At 41.1% G+C, this 12,972-nt stretch overlaps 1 long non-coding RNA gene across 1 annotated transcript in view; it reads right to left on the minus strand.

The window, feature by feature from the left end:
- Positions 1–12,233, minus strand: part of LOC136882109 (uncharacterized) — a 35,271-nt gene extending 23,038 nt beyond the window's left edge. Inside the window, exon 1 of the long non-coding RNA XR_010861094.2 lies at positions 12,102–12,233. This is a non-coding gene — a long non-coding RNA (uncharacterized lncRNA). The remainder of the gene's footprint in view (positions 1–12,101) is intronic.
- Between the last annotated feature and the right edge of the window lie 739 nt (positions 12,234–12,972).

Consider the following 12,972-nt stretch of genomic DNA (forward strand, 5'->3'; position numbering starts at 1 on the left):
ACTATCTGAATGAAGAAAATACACAGCCTGTTTCCAGTCATTAGACCAGGTCAGGAATGGATTGAATGAAGCCCCGTTCTAGCAGCGAGGATGTGAATTGTGCTGGCTGCCAAAGCCTATCGCACTCTTCTGGGGCAATGAGCATTATTATTATTATTATTATTATTATTATTATTAGCGTATGGAAGAAATTATATACATAATATACAATATATACACAACAATAAAACATTGATTCACTTCAGGCATTAGTGTTATATCTGAATGTCCAACTGTAGTGCTTCCGCTGTTGGAGATACAATACAACAGATTTATTTTGTCTGGCAAGATTAAGGCCATTAGGCCCTCTCTTCCATCTAACCAGAAAATACAGTTTCTACATGTGCAAAATTGAAATAAATACTATTGAAACATTTTTCAACTACTAAACAAGACAATACGATAAAAAATAAAAATAGGAGAATGACTATGATGGTGGTGTTTATGAAGATTATTTATACAATTATGACATGATTAGCTAATTTCTATTATCCTTGGTAATAACAGTGGGATTATTATTTTTATTTTTTTTATTGAAACTGAGAATTCACTTCTTTTTTAGCAGGTTAGCAATCCCTATTTGCTAACACGGCGGGACCATGCGCTTGGTCTGCCACTGCTAAGCAGTCCTGGAGGGGCGTGCCAATCCAGCTGATGAGCCCAACTGGCACGTCTGGGCGAAACTCTGCAAAATGCACACGGCCTAACCACCCAAAAGCTGGTTCTATTCCTGTGATTGTAGGATTATATAAAGTCTATAGTTTGAGGAAAGCTAAATCTACAATATTTCCATAGCATTACTTAGTAGGTAGCGGTGACAAAGTTGCCTAAAAATAGCAGGTGAGGCTCCTCTGAAAGAGATGGGTAATGCTTTCCATTGTCGTGCCGAAGAAATAAATGAGTGTATCGTGTGGTGTGGTGAGGTGGAATAGATAAGAGTATCAGATTTTGACCGTGTTCCAAAACTGATTGAATGAGGTGGTGAAATTGACTGTACAAGTAGGGAGGTGAGCATGAGGAGAGTATTCGACGAAGGCATAAAGCATGAAGATTACGGCGCTGTTTGAGTTTTAGCCAACCAAGTTCATCGTAGGCAGGTGTAACACTGTCAAAGTAACGTAGGTCACATATGGCAAACACAGGCGTTTTGCGCTCGTAGTTTGTTGTTAAGAGTAGCAGTCAGGTCGTCGTACATGGTGTCACAGTAGTCAAAATGAGGTAATACCAGAGTGAAAATGAGCCATTCTTTTAATACGAGAAAATATGTTGCGGAATCTTCTGAGTGAAGTGTCACAAATACTTTCCTGGAGATGCTGGTAACCTGCTGCTTCCAAGAAAGATGTTCGTCTATCATAATGCCAAGAAATCTTTGACAGATTCACTGAAATCAACGGGTGAATTATGTAGGTAGAGTTTTGGTAAGACTTCCAAACTACCAGGGTAAGCCCGTAGTTGACACTCGCTTACAATGTGGCGAATAATCTGGCGAGAGGCTCCACAGTCACATTCTGGAGATGGTACAAAGTTCCACTTGCAGAGAAAATCTTTGCACCTTCCATGACCTGTCCTGATCCTGTTCAGTCTGGACCGAGTTGCACGTGGCAGTTCGGATCCATTTGCAATTTTTTCCCCTCTAAAGATGTTATGCAGGGGCAAATCAGGAGTTATTCCAGCAGCCTTTCCACTCCTCCAAAGCATTGAAGTTGGTTGAAGTCTTCAGAGCAGCATCACAAAGGAGTGGATGTCGTGATTTCAGTCTTTGGATTAATGAAATGATTAATGAATTATTAATGAAATGAAATATTGGAGTGTTGCTGGAATGAAAGACAGGAAAAACCGGAGTACCCGGAGAAAAGCCGGTCCCACCTCCGCCTTGTCCAGCACAAATCTCGCATGGAGTGACCCAGCGGTGAGAGGCCGGCGCGCTGCCGCCTGAGCCACGGAGGCTCTATACTATCTGAACAGCGCAAATTATTTATCTGCACTCGTCTTTCAACGAAAGATTTAAGGGGTCAGAACCAGTGATAGCCATTTTCAGATCTGCACTTTATTTATTTAATGTATCTGCCCACGGTCCTAATCACAAGTAACTAGCAGTTTCCCGCTGGCTCCGCCCGCAATGTACAAAGTATGCTGTTGTTCGTTACTATCCTCACGGACATATATGCAAAGTCTCAAGTTAATGAAATAAAGCACATGATCTGCTGTGGTAATAGAATGTAATATGTCAAAACACTTGAAAATACATCTCACAAAGAAATTGAACTAAATGTTCCCTGGAGCAACACTACGCGCCGAACTGTTAAAAAGTCCTTCAAAGATCTTCGTCATGGAGACAAATGTACTCATAACTTTTCTCAGAATCTACCAATTTAAGTAGTTATTACCTCAAAAGAAAGCGCTTGATTCACCGAGTGTTTGTAGACCAAAACTAACTGTGTACCTCAATTAGAACAAAAGATATGATTGCTTCAATGAGAAAAAATGTTGAAGAAATGAGATGTCGAATGTGCACTCATAACTTTCCTCAGAATCAACCAATTTGAATAGTTAAGAGCTGAAATGAAAGAGCTTGAACCACTGAGTGTTCTTAGGCCAAAACGAACTCCATACCTCAATTAGAACCAAAGATACAACTGCTTCAGAGAGATAAACTGAAAAATCAAATAATTTGAGGAAGGCGGAAGTTAAGTGATTTTCAGTACCTGATGACAAATCTGTGCATGAATACCTTTCAGTTAAAAAAAGAATGAAGGAAATCGGCCAGATAGAATGGCTAGACTGACTTTAGTTTTCAAAATTTTCTTAATATATAGATATACTCGTGGTGTTCCTCACATTGTGGTACTACTCGCAGGTAATATACTAATCACAAACAATGCAGACCCACAGCATCGCTCATATAGTAGTATTAATCACAGGCAGCATCCAGACCCACAATGTCCATAATCAGATGCTGAAACACTCCAAATATAGCCTCTATCTGCTTAGTGGTGTTCCAATCAAACCTCGTCAGAGGAGAGCCTTCGTCATAGTGGATACTATGCACAGGTACTGGTAAACCCATAGTGATCCATCCACAGACACAAGGTAAAGTGACTTATGGTGTTCTTCACGTGATGGTACCAATCACAGGTAATTTCATGGTTCAAAATTCAGCATTCCTTCAAGCCACCTCTTACAACAGGCAGGGGATATCGTGGATGTATTCTTTGTCTATGTCCTCCACCCCCCCCCCCCCCCAGCCACAGAGGGTTGTTTGGTCCGCGAGAGCTAATCTATTTCACTCAAATCTGCCGGCAAGCCACTTCGGAACCTCCTATCCTCCTCCCAGTTATGACAGCGTAGTAGGTTCGTGGTCCTGCCGTACACACCTATTTGTACTAGCAATCATTCACTATATTCATGTCTTCTAACTTATAAGATATCCTGAGTCCAGCCAGCTTTCACTCCCATAAAGCCAAATTGGTTTGAAAACAGACCGGTGTAAAGATAGTTCTGTCAAGGTGTGGACTTTTCTTACAGAATACTCCTGATCGGAACGGCGAGCTCACTGCATGACCTTTGCTGCAATATCACTATCCCACCATCCTGTGAGAACACACATGCTAAATGCTTGAAATGATCCACCTGTTCCAACATGACACTCAATTGTTTGGTTTCGTACCTATTGACACCACTCCAGTCTAGGAAAAGGCTAATTTTCATATCGTACTCATCGCACAAAGTTTTATTACATTATTCCTTGCATGAAGATATATTTACATGTCACCACCTTATGAAAGGTGTAGATTTTTTCCCTTTACGTTGCACCGACATAGGTCTTCTGGCGACGAGACAGGAAAGGCCTACGATTGGGAAGGAAGTGGTCGTGGGATTCAAACCTACTCTTTCCCAGATGCAAGCTCACAGCTGTGCACCCCTAACCACATGGCCAACTTGCCTGGTGAGTAGATTTCTAATCACTAGATTGCATGCCAAAAGCCTCTCCACAGTATTCATATGGAGCGAGCGCATATGACTGTTCAGGATTCGTCCGTCAGATGGCAACTAAGCCTTGAGCAGACCCCTTGGTGCTATGCAATAGGAGTACTCGATGGGCCAGTGCTGGGTTTCCTCCCTCTTCCTACTATCATATATCTCACTTAACTCCTTCGACCTCAGGAAGGGCCTGGTTGTAAAAACTCGCTACGAAGAGTTATCACTTCATACCCAACCCTGTGATTATGACTGTTGAAAGCGACCTAACAGCAAGGTCATCAGCCCCTAATGGTATGAGGTGCAACAAAATGAAACTTCAAAATGTATCCACTGACTACAGTCTAAAACGAATGATGAAAAAATGATCGTGAAACGATCAGTGAATCCAACTCTCATTGCCTTCATTACTGGGATGATACGTATTATCTAAAGGAGTCCAAATTCCAGGTCACCGGCCCCTCAATCGTACAAATTACTGGTAAAGCAGAACCATGGTACTCCTAAAGTGCTACTGATCACAGGTAACAGACTCATGTTTCTCGTATGGTGGCACTAATTGCAGGAAATTTAGACCCATGGTATGTCACAATGGCAGCACTCATAGGTAACAAACCCATGGTGTTTCGCACATAAAGGTACTAAACACGGGCGCTGATATTCCCGTGGTGGTCACAGTGGTACTAATCATAGGCACTGCAGACCCATGAAGTTTCTCATAGGTAGTGCAGGCCTATTTTAACAAAGGGGAACCGACATTCCAGCGCAGTGTTACGGCACATGGACATAAGCCTGCGCAGCCGAATGCCGCCAACTCCTGCCCCGTCTCTGTGGAATACACACGATAGTAAGTACAGGCAATGCCCAAACCCATGGTGTTCCTCAAGGGTACTACTCCTAGGTAATGGATCCATGGTGGTCCTCACATAGTGGTACTCATTGCAGGGAAAGTTGACCCATGGGTTCCTCACATAATTGTACTAGTAGTCTCATTGTTCTAAAATCATCACAACAGGCAGAAGATACTGTGGATGTATTCATCTGTATCCCCCACCCACAGGAGGTACCCAACCCCGTAGAGCAGTAGCAGTGATTGGGAATTAGAAGTGGGGGGGGGGGGGGGGGCAGCTATAAAAGGGTAAGCTTTGATGCTCTGAGTCAATTTTGCCGGAGGTAAATGTTCACAGTCTACCATCTTAAGTACGGTAATAGTAATTATTATTATTATTATTATTGAGTTAATTCAATACCATACAGTAAAAATTTATAAGGAACAATAATTACACATGTATAATTAAATAGAAGTATGGTGTGATTATAGAATTTAATATTTAGTATCTGACCACACACTAACAAACTCACACTTAAGACACTGCCAGACGAATACGTGCAGCAAGCGGATGAATCACACATGTGCCCATGCCCTTGGCAACAATATACCCCCGCTATAATTTCTATAATTCCTAGTCTCAGGCAGCTAAATTAGAATAAAAATGTGGGGAACGACTGCCACGCTCCACCAATCATCACCACTGCCATAGAGAACTGGAACAAGGGTTGGACATGCATACATGAAAGGTGATATAAATAACAGTTTCAAGAGTCAACAACTGTCACTATTGTTCTACTCCCTTCTAAATATCAGCGGTTATGAACAAATCTAGAATGTAAAGCAGGCAGTATGAACGAACAAACACAGCATGAAGTACATGGTTCTAAAATCATTACCTGGACATCCCTTACAACAGGCAGAAGATACTGTGGGTGTATTTCTACAGAATTAAGCAGAGACCACATCACATGCATGCATTCCCCATGGCATCAAAATAAGGCTCCAGGAGTTTCCAAGGATAGGCAATGAATTGAGAACAGCAGTAATGGGGAATATGTGTTTTCTGTAGAATGAAAAAGAACAAAGACCAAACCAATGTGTGTGCACTGTTCAAGTTACATTTGCAGAGAACATGCTGTTTTCTCTTGTCTGGACTGTGCACATGGAAACCCCAAAGTAGAGCATATGAAAGGAGTTCAGTTATTTCTGTGTTAATTTAAAAAGTTACATTGTCAAAATGTTACGCTGTACTAAGTACACATTTCAGAACTCTGCTTAGTTATTTTCATTTCAGAAACTCTGGAATTTATTCAATATGGTAAGCTACTGTAAATTTAGTTTATGTATTGAGTAATCAAAATGTATGCATTTTTTATTATGTGTTTATTGTGTTGTATGTTCTAGTGGCAAAAAGTATTCACTAAAATATAGAAAAGCATTAAAAGAAGCCTCAAAACTACAATTCATAGGTTGAGTCGTAAGTCATGGCAATTATTTTTTTCTTGTGAACAGGAGACAACACGGAAAACCTAAGATTTGCATTTGGAAACGTACGGTATGTACTTGCGTATGATGCCACTAGGTGGTGCATGTTAACAACAGTGTGCGTCTAAGCGTGCCCCCAAGTTCAGAGTGTGAGCGAGTCACAAAATGGAAGTCAACAAGCAGGAGCAACGATCGTATATTAAAATAGCATTCTCTGTGACAGAAATGCACGCCAATGCAATGCAGAGCTGCAGGAAGCATTAGGTGTGCATGCCAGGGACGGATAATGTTGATCGATCAGTGTTTACGAGGACAGGCGCCGACTAGTGGAATTGCAAGAAAATACAGCAATACCAGCAGCGACAATACGGCGCATTTTACACAAGGATCTACAGATGCGTAAACTTTGTGCAAAGTGGGTGCCATGTCACTTAACTGAGGTACAGAAGTGGACTCGTTATGAAACATGTCGGATCAATCTGGAGAGGTTTCAGCAAGAAGGACAAGCCATGTTGAATCGCATTATTGCAGTCGATGAAACATGGGCATGTGCGAATGAACCTGAACTGAAGAGACAGTCAAGTGAATGGCATTGTCAGGTATCAGCACGGAGACAAGATTCGACAAAATCATTCGCCCAGTAAGGTTATGGTAATCCTGGCATACGATGTTCACGGTGTTCTTGTGTCATCCAGTGCGCGAGGGGCACACTGTCAATGCAGTTTATTAGAATTCCTTTTTGTTGTACCAGTTGCGCCGTGCAGTGCGAATCAAACGTCCAGATCTTTTGGACAACGACATAATCCTACACGATAACGCGACACCTCACACAGTAGCCATTGTTCACCATCGCTTACAATGGTGGGGATGAGAGGTTCTTCCACACCCACCTTATTCGCCTGATCTGAGCCCATGTGACTATGATCTAATCCCCAAAGTAAAGAAGCCATTACGTTGACAATAGTTTGCTAACAGAGGACATCTGAACAGCATTTCGGAGAGAGGTGTCGCAGGTTAGCGATACACGTGCAGTGAATGGTATTCAGCGCCTGCCCCACCGCTGGCAACACACAATGGAAACCTTGGGTGATTATTTTGAAGGTCTGTAACCAGTGGAGACCTGTCCTTTGTACATAGTCTTGTGTATTTGCTGTCCATACCATAAAACAATGTTTATCAATGGCCTGTGTTCTGTCACTTTCCTACGAGAATCTCCCAAAGTCAGAATTTGTCTTAAAGGCACTGTGCATTAAGTACATGCCCTATATTTCCAAATACATATCTTAGATTTTCCGTGTTGTCTCCTGTTCGCGAGAAAAATTAGTTGCCATCACTTATGACTCGACCCTCGTAAAAGCAATGTATTTTAGAGTGCTATTTCACTCTAATGTAATAGTGGTACTCTTGGGATAAATTTTCTAGAACTACCTGCGCATTATGGCTATGGAAAGGCATTTAGAATTAAGTCTGGAGAGAACACTTATGTCACAACTTTTAATTCATGATACAGTAGGCTTTCAAAATTTTTTTGAGAATGCCCCCACACGACATTCAGTCCTCATTGACAGTAATTGGGCCTGAAATTGCCAGAAATATTACAAATTATCAGAAAGCCGGCTCCACTAATTACAGGCAATATTTTTTATAACAGATTCCTAGCAACTGGTGGCCAGTTGCTTATGCTGAGGGCTACCAATGCTATCTGTGAAGCCCACACACCAGACAATGAAAATCTTAAAGAACATTATAATGTAAGCATCTGCAAACACCTGACACACTGTTCCATTTATAAATCTTTAAAGCAAAGAGGAAAAACATCTCGTAATTCTGAGTGCAAGGCATTGGAGACCGACATTGCAGCCCTGGCGGTACGTCCCTCTCTAGACTCTCTGCTGTATATCAGGTAGGTGAGGGGACCGAGGGGATAGGTATGCAAAGCTTCGGTCCGTTAGATCGCCACTGCTAACCAGGGAGAGAGCAACCATGTGTTCCTTATACTTCCTCATCTCATACTTCTGACTTAATTATATAGATAACAGAGTGCTAGTATTTCACTCCTTGTAGGAAGACCCTGCAATGTCTGCTGTTATAGCCATTATAGGAGTAGTATAATTTTCTTTTTATGCATAGATCTGCTAACATGAAATGTAATCTTTCAGGTTCAGTATTCTCCTTTGTGGTTTGGAATTGAACCCGTGATCGTGGGTCGGACACCACCACTGATTTAGCGAGAAGGCCAATAAACCAGTGAAAAACGTGTAGGACCGCTTGTAACGCTGTAAATTTCCACATGTTCATTTGATGATAATTACTAATGCAGTGCATAGCCTCTGGAAAGGCTTGGTGGTGACCCAATGAAGATGTCAAACACCCAGTTCCGAAGAGAGGGGAATTAAGAGTACGAGGAGGTTGATTTCAAGAATTGAACCGGGGCCATCGGACCAAAGGCAAACATTCTACCCGTTTAGCCATAAAGAAGGACTTTAATTTGTTGAACCCGCAGCTACTATTTCCACTGATGAGGTGTTGAGTATTGCAGTGGCAGAACCCAAGACATAAGTTTTGAAACAGCATCGACAGCACAGCAAGCTACTCTGGTAGCTCAAAACACTTACGGCTTGACTTTCACAAAACCAACTATCGATAAGGAGTAACCTTAGTCTAGTGGTAGCCCACATCTTGACCGCAGCAAACTCCACAGCTGGTGACTCAACATTCCATGTGTGTATTTGTCTTTACTATCAAATCAAGCAATTTCAGTTATTGTGCCTGAGGCTATACAACAATCCCAACATATTGGTAAAATTGCAAAATAAAGAAAAGAAAATCTTAATATAACCTAGTTAGGATCGTATTATTTTGATGATATACAAGTGATTACGGAAGGTTAGGTTTTCAGTGAGGAGCAAAGCTGGAAATAAAACTACATTAGAACACAGCTAAAAGAAACCCATACAGATTTTAAGAAATACAGAATATTAGAACTTTCGCTTGCGATTTGATAAGTCCATTTTTAGAAGAAATAAGAAAGCTTCGTATTCGGCACTGCGAATTTGCGTACGGTACCGTACACTAATTGAGTCCTTGCGCATGCGCAAACCGAAATTTTTTAACGAAAACACGAAAAGTTAATGAAAAGTTTAATGCAGGAAAGTTAAATATCGGTATTCTGTTTATCAACATCAGTGTTCTCCCCAGAAATTTTCGTCAGAGGGCCGGTAGGAATGAGTTTCTGGGTGGGGGAATACTACGTAAGAAATTAAAATAACATTTCAATGTATTCCCCTCAGGGCTTAGGACCATAACCACTACAATATTGTAGCTATCTTGATCCAGGTATTCTGCTCATGCACGAGACTACGTGATAGTCAATCTAAACATTTACACTCCGATGTAATTGATGCAATTATGCTGGCAGTATTTAATGAAGACTATCATTTAAATAAACAGTATTGCAGTATTTACATTTTAATTTTGAGCACCGAATGACTCAAATATATTAAAATTATCTAACCAGCGCATATCTAGCGTATGTTAGCCAGGCGGTCTGTGAAAACGGCAGGGTGGTGGCGCACGCTAGAACGGTCTTGGCGGGTCCTGGGCGGGTCTTTATAAGTACGGGCCGTGAAAGCATCAATGGCAACAATACCCGGAATAGTTAATAAAATGCCGGTAGCGTATTCGTTAATAGCCAAACATTTTCATGAACATGTTGGTTTAGGCGCCATTGGACAGTACCGGTCTTTTGCCATTTTCTTCAAAATAGACGTATAAAATTTTCAAATTATACGAAAACAGTAGGCCTATTTAAAGGGTTTGTCATTTAGTAAATTTTAAATTCCTTACAAAAATAATAAGTCTAGCCCGCATTGTGACCATGATAGTTAAGGCGTTTAGGTCTACCGTGGTTTGTTAGTTCAAGTCGCATAGGTCGAAAAAATTTCAATTTCTCAACGACATTGCGAGCCAAAAACCTGGATTTCACCTGCAAACCTCTCCGCAGTGCTCTGAATATGGAGCGAGAGCATACGACGCTGTTGATTACGATTCGTCTGGATGTAGACTAACTTGAGCGGACACCTTTGTACTATTGGTTCCACCCTCTCCCTACCATCATTGTGTATCGCAACGTTCGTTTCACCTCAGTAAAATCCTCTTAATTAGCCTGACGTCAAGAAGGGCTTCCGGTCATCAAAAACTTGCTACCGTGTCCCCTTTGCTTGCTACGAACTTTCATCTCGCTTCATATCAGACCCATTCTACCGTAAGGTCCTCACGTCTCAATTTTTCTCGCAAGGGACCGCACGGTTCCCTTTAAGGGAGTTTGAATGGGAAAGAAAAAAGGAATAGAACTTGCCGACCAGTGAATGCAAATACTCTGTTTTCCAACTATATAATTTTCCTTATCCGCGATCTGTAAATACCCTATTTACTTCACACTTCCACAGCTAAGGGAATCTGAACACAGTATGGAAACTTTGGGAATGAGGGTGGTACTTCCACAATAGGCATTTTTCTTAGCAACAGCCTCCAAATTTGTGTATTCGCCGATAGAGTAATTACTTAGAATATATGAGGTGCATCCTACATTAATTTACGGCACCCCGTAACATGAGCTACAGTTTGGAATTATTTATTGATCTCTAATCTTAAGAGGAAAGTGTACGTAAGCCTGAAGCATGTTTAAGCGAATTGTGTGTCCGGCCCCGCGGTGTAGGGGCAATGAGTCACCCGGCGACTCCGGGTTCGATTCCCGGCCAGACCAGGGGATTTTAATTGTAAATGATTAATATCCCTGGCCTGGGGACTGGGTGTTTGTGTCGTACCTAACGTTCCTTTCCTCACATTCGACACTTTACACTTCCGCAATTTCCAAACACACGCAGGTTCCTAACATAGGTCTATGGCGCAAGTAGGGGCAATAGATCTTTTTAAACAAAACAAAAGAAAAAATGCAAATTATGAAACAATGTTTTGTAATTTATTTTGGCCTAGCATTAGGTCAGATACCCCGGTATTTTCAATAAGGGCCCAAAAATTGTAGGACGAAAAGATACTCAGGATATACAATGAATACGGTAGGTACCTCATGTTCTGGGATCTACCGATATGTAACTTCCCAATCGTGTCTAAGGAAAATGAGTTCCAAGTGAAACTGTAAATCCATTCTAGGTCTAATTGTTCTACTTACAAACGTACCTAATTTAAATCAAATATTCTGGGGGTATGAGAATTTTTTAAGCAACCATTCATGAAGGAGTGATCATGAAATATTTTTTTACTGTCCTACATATGAACGCTGTTAAATCTTAAGAAGCGGCTAATCAATATTTAAAAATAAATTTACGAACATGTAAAGTAGGTCTAACTGAAGTACGATGTTTAAACTTTTATTTGTATCCCTTCGCAATTTTCCACAATGCAACGTATGGTTCCTTTTAGTGAAGTTGAATGGGGACAAAAACAGAAAAATGAATAACTTAGCGAACAGTGAATGCAAATACTCGTAGTGTTTTTCCACTCCAGATATTTCTGTAAATATAACACTACCTACTTCACAGCTAAAAGAATATTTCCTTATGTACTAATTACGTTCCAACTGATATCAATTTGAGAGATACCTAGGCCTATTCCAGCTTTCAACATCGTGACAGCGATAAATTTTTAACTAAACAAAATCTTACAACCTTCAAAAGCAAACAATATACTATATTCAGTCAATTATCCGTAGACTTAAAATATTGTTCATCCAAATTCATAGCCCTACCTGTCGCTCCTTGTTACATATACGCTTCGAACCGCCTCGTAGCACTTGCCGAGTTAGACAGCGTCGAACAAAGAAAGAGGATGGACGTGACGTTCCTCCCAGGACGAAACGGTGTGCACGGTGTGGGCCAGTGTGGACCTGGTGTGGACACTGACTGGACCAAAGTCCAAAGAGAATAAGCGCTGCGCTGGACAGGACACGAACCGGTCTGCGATCGAGGCGCCATCTTGCGGTGAACTATTTTGTCTTTTGATGTGTAATGGCGGAAAGCGGCGTGGGTTTGAACAGCTTTTAAAACTCACCGTAATAAAGACGTGTAATCACATATTTCCCAACTTTATACAACAAAATTGATCTAAATTATGGTACGGTTAATCATTTTTTAAAGCGTGTTCGGAACACTTAATTGAACAAAATATAATGTTAGGCCTAGTACACATATTTTGTGTGAGGGGAGGACAGTAGCGGCGATTAGTGGAGGTTTTAGGGGGGGAGGGGGGAGCAGTTGTCCCCAAAATTTGTGGAGAAAATATTGCATTTTTATTCCATTTCAGTCGGCTGAAACCAGTAATTATTTAAAAGAACAATATGTACAACCCCTGTTGTCTTATCAGCTAAATCTTTTCCTTATTTTCTTGAATTAATAACAAAATTATTATCGGAAATACTCACAAAAGTCGAGGCTAACAGATTTGTTTAGCGCCACACCAAGTAGTGGAGACTTTGCATGTGCTGTAAGGAAGGGTAGCAAGGGTATATTTCTTTTGCCAAGGTAATGGACACAGCCATGATTCACCCGCTTGCCGCGCGCATTCGTCACTCTGGCTGTCTATTTAGTATCTGTTAATTTCTTAGTGCGTAATCAAATACT

The sequence above is a fragment of the Anabrus simplex genome, chromosome 10 (assembly GCF_040414725.1).
Source record: "Anabrus simplex isolate iqAnaSimp1 chromosome 10, ASM4041472v1, whole genome shotgun sequence".
NCBI lineage: Eukaryota > Metazoa > Arthropoda > Insecta > Orthoptera > Tettigoniidae > Anabrus > Anabrus simplex.